The sequence below is a fragment of the Mustelus asterias genome, chromosome 14, assembly GCF_964213995.1.
Source record: "Mustelus asterias chromosome 14, sMusAst1.hap1.1, whole genome shotgun sequence".
In the NCBI taxonomy this organism is placed as follows: domain Eukaryota; kingdom Metazoa; phylum Chordata; class Chondrichthyes; order Carcharhiniformes; family Triakidae; genus Mustelus; species Mustelus asterias.
The window spans coordinates 79,352,355-79,363,929 of record NC_135814.1 but is presented as its reverse complement, the minus strand read 5'-3'; positions in this window follow the sequence as shown (position 1 = coordinate 79,363,929).

Genomic DNA, 11,575 nt, shown 5'->3' with positions numbered 1-11,575 from the left:
GCCCTGGTCATTCTTTTATTCCTCACATAAGAGTAAAAGGCCTTGGGGTTTTCCTTGATCCGACCCGCCAAGGACTTCTCATGCCCCCTCCTAGCTCTCCTAAGCCCCTTTTTCAGCTCATTCCTTGCTAACTTGTAACCCTCAATGGACCCAACTGAACCTTGTTTTCTCATCCTTACATACGCTTCCTTTTTCCTCTTGACAAGACATTCAAGCTCTTTTGTGAACCATGGTTCCCTCACTCGGCCATTTCCTCCCTGCCTGACAGGGACATACCTATCAAGGACACTCAGTATTTGTTCCTTGAACAAGCTCCACTTTTCATTTGTGCCTTTCCCTGACAGTTTCTGTTCCCATCTTATGCTCCCTAATTCTTGCCTAATTCCATCATAATTACCTCTCCCCCAATTATAAACCTTGCCCTGCCATATGGCCCTATCCCTCTCCATTGCAATAACAAAAGACACCGAATTGTGGTCGCTATCTCCAAAGTGCTCTCCCACAACCAAATCTAACACTTGGCCCGGTTCATTTCCCAGTACCAAATTCAATGTGGCCCCACCTCTTGTCGGCCTATCCACATATTGTGTCAGGAAACCCTCCTGCACACACTGTACAAAAACTGCCCCATCCAAACTACTCCACCTATAAAGGTTCCAATCAATATTTGGAAAGTAAAAGTCACCCATGACAACTACCCTGTGACCTCCACACCTATCCATAATCTGCTTTGCAATTTCTTCCTCCACATCTCTATTACTATTTGAGGGCCTATAGTAAACTCCTAACAACGTGACCGCTCCTTTCCTATTTCTAACTTCAGCCCATATTACCTCAGTAGGCAGATCCCCCTTGAACTGCCTTTCTGCAGCCGTTCAACTTTCCTTGATTAACAATGCTACTCCACCACATTTTTACCACCTTCCCTACTCTTACTGAAGCATCTATACCCCGGAACTTCCAACAACCATTCCTGCCCCTGTTCTAACCATGTCTCCGTAATGGCCACAACATCATAGTCCCAAGTACCAATCCACGCTGGGGGGACTTTTCCCAGAATGCACCTGTGAAGTCCCTCTACCAATGCATTCCTCCTGTTTATCACTGGAGGGTTTCTCCCACTTCCCACTTCTTAGTGGATGTTGCTGGGCCAACTGCTCCCAGAATGCACCAGTTAAGACCCTCTACCAGATGCTCTTCCTCCATTTTATCACTGGAGAGGTTTTTCCGCTTCCCACTTCTTATTAGATGTTGCTGGGCCGACCGTCTCCTAGAACACACCAGTGAAGTCCGTCAGCTGCCTTTACCGGATGCCCTTCCTCCTGTTTATCACTGGAGGGGTTCTTCCGCTTCCCACTTCTTCGTAGATGTTGCGGGGCCGACTTCTCTAAGAATGCACCAGCGAATTCCCTCAGCCGCCTTTACCGGATGCTCTTCCTCCTGTTTATCACTGTAGGGGTTGTCCGCTTCCCACTTCTTAGCAGATGATGCGGGCTGACTTCTTCTAGAATGCACCAGTCAAGTCCCTCTACCAGATGCTCTTTTTCCTGTTTATCACTGGAGAGGTTTTTCCGCTTCCCACTTCTTGGTAGATGTTGGTAGAAAGGCGGCATGGTAGCACAGTGGTTAGCACTGCTGCTTCACAGCTCCAGGGTCCCGGGTTCGATTCCCGGCTCGGGTCACTGTCTGTGTGGAGTTTGCACATTCTCCTCGTGTCTGCGTGGGTTTCCTCCAGGTGCTCCGGTTTCCTCCCACAGTCCAAAGATGTGCGGGTTAGGTTGATTGGCCAGGTTAAAAATTGTCCCTTAGAGTCCTGGGATGCGTAGGTTAGAGGGATTAGCGGGTAAAATATGTGGGGGTAGGGCCTGGGTGGGATTGTGGTCGGTGCAGACTCGATGGGCCGAATGGCCTCCTTCTGCACTGTAGGGTTTCTATGTTTCTTTCTATGTTGCTGGGCCGACGTCCCCGAGAACACACCAGTGAAGTCCGTCAGCTGCCTTTATAAGATGCACTTCCTCCTGTTGATCGCTGGAGGGGTTCTTCCACTTCCCACTCCCTTGTAGATGTTGCGGGGCCGTCTTCTCCCAGAATGCACCAGTGAATTCCCTCAGCTGCCTCTACCGGATGCGCTTCCTCCTGTTTATCACTGGAGAGGTTCTTCCGCTTCCCACTTCTCAGAAGATGTGGCTGGGGGGACTTTTCCCAGAATGCACCTGTGAAGTCCCTCTACCGGATGCTCTTCTTCCTGTTTATCACTGGAGGGGTTCTTCTGCTTCCCACTTTTCGTTGATGTTGCTGGGCCGACTTCCCCCAGAATACATCAGTGAGGTCCCTCTACCGGATGCTCTTCCTCCTGTTTATCACTGGAGGGATTCTTCTGTTTTCCACTTCTTAGTAGATGTTGCTGTGCCAACGCCTCCCAGAATGCACCGGTGATGTCCCCCTATCGGATGCTCTTCCTCCTGTTTATCAATGGAGGGATTCTTCTGCTTCCCCCTTTTTACTCGATGTTGCAGGCCGACTTCTCCCAGAACGTACCAGTGAAGTCATTCTACCAGATGCTCTTCCTCCAGTTTATCACTGGAGGGGTTTTTCCGCTTCCCACTGCTTAGTAGATGTTGCTGAGCCGACGTCTCCTAAAACACACCAGTGAAGTCCGTCAGCTGCCTTTACCGGATGCCCTTCCTCCTGTTTATCACTGGAGGGGTTCTTCCACTTCCCCCTTCTTAGTGGAGGTTGCTGGGCCGAATTCTCCCAGAATGCACCAGTTAAGACCCTCTACCGGATGCTCTTCCTCCATTTTATCACTGGAGGGGTTCTTCCACTTCCCCCTTCTTAGTGGAGGTTGCTGGGCCGAATTCTCCCAGAATGCACCAATGAAGTCCCTCTACCTGGTGCTCTTCACCCTGTTTATCACTGGAGGGGTTCTTCCGCTTCCCACTTCTTAGTGGATGTTGCTGGACCAACTACTCCCAGAATGCACCAGTGAAGTCCCTCTACCGGATGCTCTTCCTCCTGTTTATCACTGGAGTGGTTCTTCCGCTTCCCACATCTCAGTAGATGTGGCTGGGGGGACTTTTCCCAGAATGCACCTGTGAAGTCCCTCTACCGGATGCTTTTACTTCTGTTTATCACTGGAGGGGCTCTTCCGCTTCCCACTTCTTAGGAGATGTTGCGGGCCGACTGCTTCCAGAATGCACCAGTAAAGTCCTTCTAACGGATGCTCTTCTTCCTGTTTATCAATGGAGGGATTCTTCTGTTTTCCACTTCTTAGTAGCTGTTGCTGCGCCAGGCCTCCCAGAATGCACCAGTGATGTCCCCCTATCGGATGCTCTTCCTCCTGTTTATCAATGTTTCCACTTCCGAGCAGATGTTGTTGGGCCGAGTTCTCCCAGAATGCACCAGTCAAGTCCTTCTACCAGATGACCTTCCTCCTGTTGATCACTGGAGGGGTTCTTCCGCTTCCCACTTCTTCGGAGATGTTGCTGGGCCGACTTCTTCCAGAATGCACCAGTGAAATCCCTCAGCCGGCTCTACCGGATGCTCTTCCTCCTGTTTATCAATGGAGGGATTCTTCTGTTTTCCACTTCTTAGTGGATGTTGCTGGGCCGACTTCTCCAAGAATGCACCAGTGAAGTCCCTCTACTGGATGCTCTTCCTCCTGCTCATACCTGGAGGGTTTCTTCCACTTTCCACTTCTTAGTAGATGTTGCTGGGCCGTTTTTTCCCAGAATGCACCAGTGAGGTCCATCAGCCACCTTTACCGGATGCATTTCCTCCTGTTGATCACTGGAGGGATTCTTCCACTTCCCATCTCTTAGCAGATGTTCCTGCGCCAATTGTTCCTGGAATGCATCAGTGAGGTCCCTCTACCGGATGCTCTTCCTCCTGTTCATCACTGGAGGGGTTCTTCCACTTCCCTCTTCTCAGTAGATGGTGCTGGGCTGACGTCTCCCAGAATGCACCAGTGAAGTCCCTCTACTGGATGCTCCTCCTCCTGCTGATCCCTGGAGGGTTTCTTCCACTTTCCACTTGTTAGTAGATGTTGCTGGGCCATCTTCTCCCAGAATGCACCAGTGAAGTCCGTCAGCCGCCTTTACCGGATGCACTTCCTCCTGTTGATCACTGGATGGATTCTTCCGCTTCTGAGTTCTTACTAGATGTTCCTGGGCCGATTGTTCCTGGAATGCATCAGTGAGGTCCCTCTACCGGATGCTCTTCCTCCTGTTTATCACTGGAGGGGTTCTTCTGTTTTCCACTTCTTAGTAGATGTTGCTGGGCCGAACGTCTCCTAGAATGCACCAGTGAAGTCCCTGTACCAGATGCTCTTCCTCCTGTTTATCAATGGAGGGATTCTTCTGTTTTCCACTTCTTAGTAGATGTTGCTGGGCCGAATTCTCCCTGAATGCAACAGTGAAGCCTCTTATACCGGATGCTCTTCCTCCTGTTTATCACTGGAGGGGCTAGAATCATAGAATCATAAAAACCCTACAGTACAGAAGGAGGCCATTCAGCCCATCGAGTCCGCACCAACAACAATCCCACCCCAGGCCCTATCCCCACAATACCACACATTTACCCCGCTAATCCCGCTAACCTACACATCCCAGGGCACTAAGGGGCAATTTAGCATGGCCAATCAACCTAACCCGCACATCTTTGGACTCTGGGGGGAAACCGGAGCGCCGGTGCTCGGAGCACCGACTTCTCCCAGTTAAAAAGTGGGTTCTTCCGCTTCCCACTTCTTAGTAGATGTTGCTGGGCCGACTTCTCCCAGAATGCACCAGTGAAGTCTCTCTCTCGGATGCTCTTCCCCTTGTTTATCACTGGAGGGGTTCTTCTGCTTCCCACTTCTTAGTAGATGTTGTGGGCCGACTTCTCCCAGAATGCACCAGTGAAGTCCCTCAGCTGCCTCTACAAGATGCTCTTCCTCGTGTTTATCACTGGATGGGTTCTTCTGTTTCCCACTTCTTAGTAGATGTTACTGGGCCGACTTCTCCCAGAATGCACCAGGGAAGTCCCTCTCTCGGATGCTCTTCCTCCTGTTTATCACTGGAGGGGTTCTTCCGCTTCCCATTTCTTCGTAGATGTTGCTGGGCCGACTTCTCCCAGAATGCAGTGAAGTCCCTCAGCCGCTTCTACCGGATGCTCTTCTTCCTGTTTATCACTGGAGGGGTTCTTCTGCTTCCCACTTCTTAGATGATGTTGCTGGGCTGACTTCTCCCAGAATGCACCAGTGAAGTCCCTCAGCCGCCACTATCGGATACTGGTGATGAAGAGAAGCGTTCATTAATCTTTGGGAGATCGCAGTGTGCAGCGAGCGAGGGAGAAGAGTGAGCATCGAATCGCCGAACGTGGAGCCTAACAAGGGAGCCACGTCATATACCTTAAATCAGGTTCAACTAAATAAGGTGCCTCCGATAGAGATAGCCGTTATGGTAGATGGCAGTTCTCCTAAAATGAAAGTCGACACAGGAGCCACGAGCAAAGTCATGGGGAGCACTCATTTCACTACCTTCAGAAAGAACTTCAACCATTGAGATGGGTAAGTCAGGAGCCATATTGTCTACTTACACAGGAGAGACATTGAAGACAGTAGGAATGTATCCTTTAGAAAGCAAACAGTGCAACTACTTGTTCTTGTAATTGAGGGTAACAGACCTTGCCTAATGGATCGAGATTAGTTGAAACAAATAAAATTTAATTGGTTGGAATATTAAACCTACGCGACAGAGTTTTTCAGGAATTACTATGCAAATACTCTGAGGTTTTCCAAAAGGAACTGGGATGAATAAAATGGGCTAAACCCAAATTGTACTTGAATCCGGAGGCAATACCAAAATTCTTTCAAGCCCATTCACTGCCTTATGCATTGCATCATAAGGTTGAAGTAGAGCTTGGAGGATTGGAAGATCTGGGTGTCATAAAGCCTGTAGTTCTGTGAATGGGCTGCATCCATAATCCCTATCCTCAAACAGGATCACACTGTAAAAATCTGTGAGGATTATAAACTGTAAATCGAGGAGCTCAAATCGACAGATACCCTATTCTTAAAATTGAGGATGTCTACGCCAAAGTAGCAGGGCATTTGAAGTACACCAAGTTAGATGTCAGTTGTGCCTACCAGCAGCTGGAGCTGGTTGAGGATTCTCAGAGGTTAGTTACTGTCAACACCCTCCCTGGACCTAGAATACCTGACGCTAAAATGCCGCCCCTACTACCTTCTGCGGGAGTTCCTGACAGCAGTTTACGTCCCACCCCACGAGGAAGTGAACACCACACTGGGCGAAATATACACCACCACAAATAGCCTTGAAGTGAAAAATCCCGAAGCCTTGTTCATCGTGACCGGGGACTTCAATTAGGCCAAACTCAAGAGTGTTCTATCAGGATACCACCAACACATCTCCTGTTCCAGAGGCCCAAACATCCTAGACCGCTGCGACACAAATATCAAAAATGCCTACCGTTCTATCACCCGTCCATACTTTGGTACATCAGACTACAAGGCTGTGCTCTTGTTCCCGGCTTACAAGCAAAAACTGAAACGGGAGAATCCGTCAAAGAAAGTCGTGCAATGTTGGTCTGAGGAATTGGATGATCTCGGAAATGCTTAGAGTCAGTAGACTGGTCAGTATCTAAAAACTCTGCGACCAGCCTGAACAAGCATGCCATTACAGTAACTGACTTCATTAGTAAGTGTGAAGAAGACTGTGTCAAAGAAACAAATTTGTGTGTTTCCCAACTGGAAACCATGGATGAACTGGGATATCCACTGCCTGCTGAAGTCCAAGCCTGAGGCGTTCAAGTCAGGCGACTCTGACCTATAAAAGAAATTATGTGGAGATGCCGGTGTTGGACTGGGGTAAACACAGTAAGAAGTCTCACAACACCAGGTTAAAGTCCAACAGGCTTATTTGGTAGCAAAAGCCACAAGCTTTCGGAGCGCTCGCTGCTCCTTCGTCAGGTGAGTGCCACCTGACAAAGGAACAGCGCTCCGAAACCTAGTGGCTTTTGCTACCAAATAAGCCTGTTGGACTTTAACCTAGTGTTGTGAGACTTCTTACTCTATAAAAGAAAGCCAGATATGATCTACAGAGATCCATCAGAGATGCCAAAAGATCGTACCAGACCAAGCTAGAAACCCAGGCTAGCCACACGGACTACCACTGACTAAGGAAAGGTCTGCAAGACATAACAGGCTACGAGATGAAGATAGGTAAAATCATCAGCTCCAATGCAACCCTCCCCGATGAACTCAACGCATTCTATGCACGTTTTGAGCAAGAGGTCAGCGAGAGCACACACTTCATCTCAGAAGCCTCGGACGAACCTGTATCTGAGGTCACCATTGCCGACGCCAGAGCAGCCTTCTCAAAAATTTACCCACGGAAAGCAACTGGCCCAGATGGGGTAACCGAACGAGCACTCAGGTTCTGTGCGGACCAGTTGGCGGGAGTATTCACAGACATCTTCAACCTCTCTTTACACCAGTCTGAGGTCCCTACCTGCTTCAAGACGATGACCATCATCCCGGTACCAAAGAAAAGCCAGACAGCATGCCATAATGACTCGTCTGGTGGTTCTGTAATCCATCGTTATGAAGTGCTTTGAAAGGTTAGTCATGGCACAAATCAATTTCTGCCTCCCAGATCGCCTGGATCCACGACAGTTTGCCTATCGCTGTAACAGGTTCACAGCAGACACCATCTCCCTGGCCCTACGCTCAACCCTGGAACATCTAGATAACAAAGACACCTATGTCAGACTCCTATTCATAGACTACAGCTCAGCCTTCAGCACCATTATTCCTATGAGATTCATCTCCAAACATCATGGCCTGGGGCTCTGCTCCTTCCTCTGCAACAGGATCCGAGACTTCCTAACCCACAGACCATAGTCAGTAAGGATAGGTAACAACAACACCTTTGTTTAAAAAGGGCTGCAGGGAAAAGCCTGGGAACTACAGGCCAGTGAGCCTCACATCTGTGGTGGGTAGGTTGTTGGAAGGTATTTTGAGAGACAGGATCTACAGGCATTTAGAGATGCAAGGACTGATTAGGTACAGTCAGCATGGTTTTGTGAGAGGAAAATCATGTCTCACAAATTTGATTGAGTTTTTTGAAGGGGTAACCAAGAAGGTAGATGAGGGCAATGCAGTTGATGTTGTCTACTTGGACTTTAGCAAGGCCTTTGACAAGGTACCGCATGGTAGGTTGTTGCATAAGGTTAAATCTCACAGGATCCAGGGTGAGGTAGTTAAACGGCTACAAAATTGGCTTGATGACAGAAGCCAGAGGATGGTTCTAGAAGGTTGTTTTTCAAACTGGAGACCTGTGACCAGCAGTGTGCCTCAGGGATCAGTGCTGCGTCCACTGTTATTTGTCATTTATATTAATGATTTGGATGAGAATATAGGAGGCATGGTTCGTAAGTTTGCAGATGACACCAAGATTGGTGGCATAGTGAACAGTGAAGAATGTTATCTCGGATTGCAACGGGATCTTGATCAATTGGGCCAGTGGGCTGATGAATGGCAGATGGAGTTTAATTTGGATAAATGCGAGGTGATGCATTTTGGTAGACTGAACCAGGGCAGGACTTACTCAGTTAATGGTAGTGCATTGGGGAGAGTTATAGAACAAAGAGATCTAGGGGTACATCTTCATAGCCCCTTGAAAGTGGAGTCACAGGTGGAAGGAGTGGTGAAGAAGGCATTCAGCATGCTTGGTTTCATCGGTCAGAACATTGAATACAGGAGTTGGGACATCTTGTTGAAGTTGTACAAGACATTGGCAAGGCCACACTGGAATACTGTGTACAGTTCTGATCACCCTATTATAGAAAGGATATTGTTAAACTAGAAAGAGTGCAGAAGAGATTTACTAGGATGCTACCGGGACTTGATGGATTGAGTTACAAGGAGAGGCTGGATAGACTGGGACATTTTTCTCTGGAGCTTAGGAGCATGAGGGATGATCTTATAGAGGTCTACAAAATAATGAGGGGCATAGATCAGCTGGATAGTCAATATCTTTTCCTTAAGGTAGGGGAGTCTAAAACTAGAGGGCAGAGGTGAGAGGGGAGAGATACAAAAGTGTCCACAGGGGCAATTTTTTCACACACAGGGTGGTGAGTGTCTGGAACAAGCTGCTAGAGGTAGTAGTAGAGGTGGGTACAATTTTGTCTTTTAAAAATCGTTTAGACAGTTACATGGGTAAGATGGGTATAGAGGGATATGAGCTAAATGCAGGCAATTGGGACTAGCTTATGGGTTTTTAAAAAAAAGAGCGGCATGGACAAGTTGGGCCAAAGGGCCTATTTCCATGCTGTAAACTTCAATGACTCCATAACACCTCCTCCACGATTATCCTCAACATCGGTGCTCCTCAAGGCTGTGTCCTCAGCCCTTTACTATACTCCTTGTGAACCTCTGACTGGATGGCCAAATTCCCCTCCAACTCAATTTTCAAGTTTGTTGATGACACCAACGTTGTAGGTCGGATCTCAAACAATGACAATACAGTACAGGAAAGAGATAGAGAATCTGGTGAACTGATGTGACAACAATAATCTCTCCCTGAATGTCAACAAAACGAAGGAAATAGTCTTCGACTTCAGGAAGTGTAGTGCAGGGCATGCCCCTGTCTACATCAATTGGGACGAAGCAGAAATGGTCGAGAACTTCAGGTTTTTAGGTATCCAGATCACCAATAACCTGTCCTGGTCCCTCCATGCGGACACTATAGTTAAGAAAGTCCACCAACGTTCCTACTTTCTCAGGAGGCTAAAGAAATTTGGCATGCCCACTACAACTCTCACCAACCTTTGCAGATGCACCATAGAAAGCATTCTTTCTGGTCACAGCTTGGTATGGCTCCTGCTCTGTCCAAGACCACAACAAACTACAAAGAGTCGTGAACGAAGCCCAGTCCATCACTCAAACCAGCCTCCCATCCATTGACATTTTCTACACTTCCCACTGCCTCGGAAAAGCAGCCAGCGTAATCAAGGACCCCACGCACCCCGACATATTCTCTTCCACCGGGAAAAAGATACCGAAGTCTGAGGACACGTACCAACCGAATCAAAAACAGCTTCTTAGAATCCCTACAGTGCAGAAGGAGGCCATTCAGCCCATCGAATCTGCACCGATCACAATCCCATCAGGCACTATTCCTGTAACCCCACTTGTTTACCCTGACACTAGGGTCAATTTAGCATGGCCAATCAACCTAACCCGCACATCTTTGGACTGTGGGAGGAAACTGGAGCATCCAGAGGAAACCCACGCAGACACAGGGAGAATGTGCCAACTTCACACAGACAGTGACCTGAGACAGGTCTTCTTCCCTGTTGCCATCAGACTTTTGAATGGACCTACCTCGCATTAAGTTGATCTTTCTCTACACCGTAGCTATGACTGTAACACTACATTGTGAACTCTCTCCTTTCCTTCTCTATATACCATATGTTTTGTCTGTTCAGCGCGCAAGAAACAATATTTTAAGTACTAATACATGCGACAATAATAAATCAAATCAAATAGCGATATACCAGTATACATAGTTTCCTTTTGGAGTCTCATCAGCCTGTGCTATTTTCCTGCTTCTGTTGAAAAGGTTATTGCAAGGCAGTTCTAACATAATGGTGTATCTAGATAGCATCCTAATTACAGGAGCTTCACCTGATGAATGCAGGTCAAACTTAGAGAAAGTTATGAGAAGATTTAAAGAAGCGGATATCTGTTTGAAATGAGAGAAATGCACTTTCCAATTGAATGAAGTTATATTCCTGGGTTTCATGGTAGGTGTTAAAGACCAACATCCTTTGAAGGATAAAGTTAAAGCCATTAAGTAAGTACCACAGCCCAAAAATGTATCAGAGTTAAAATCATTCCGAGGAATGGTGGATTATTATGCCAAATTCTTAGAAAGCGTATCTACAATTTTAGCCCCACCTCACCAGCTTTTGAAAAAAACGTCAGCGATGAAAATGGGACGAAACACAAAAAGAAGCATTTACCACAGTAAAGCAAGCCTTGCAGTTGTCGGCGCTGCTTGTACACTTTAATTGAACCAAACCATTGGTAGTTACCTATGATTTATTACCTTATGGAGTGGGGGCAGTTTTGTCCCACAGGATGTCAGAATGCATTTGCACCAAGAACATTATCAGGTGCAGAGCAAAAGTATTCTCAGATAGACAAGGAAAGTATAGTGGTAATTTATGTGGTGAAGAAGTTTCATCAGTATACATATAGTAGACATTTCACCATAGGATCAATTCACAAGCCGTTGCTGAGTTTATTCCGAGAGATGCCACCAATCGCCTCTGCAAGGGTGCAGAGATGGGCTTAGCTAGCTGCCTAAAGTTCTACATTCCACAGACAGTACCTCCACCACCTGTACCACAAGAAATAGTGTTGGTGCTGCACCTTATAGAGATTATCAGTGGGATTTTACAGACTCGCTCATCCTGAAACCGTAAAATCCTGCCCGAGATAAACTAACCTTCCCATTGTCCTCCCCTTGCCCACTACGATTCCCATTGTGGGAGGGGCAGTAGAATTACG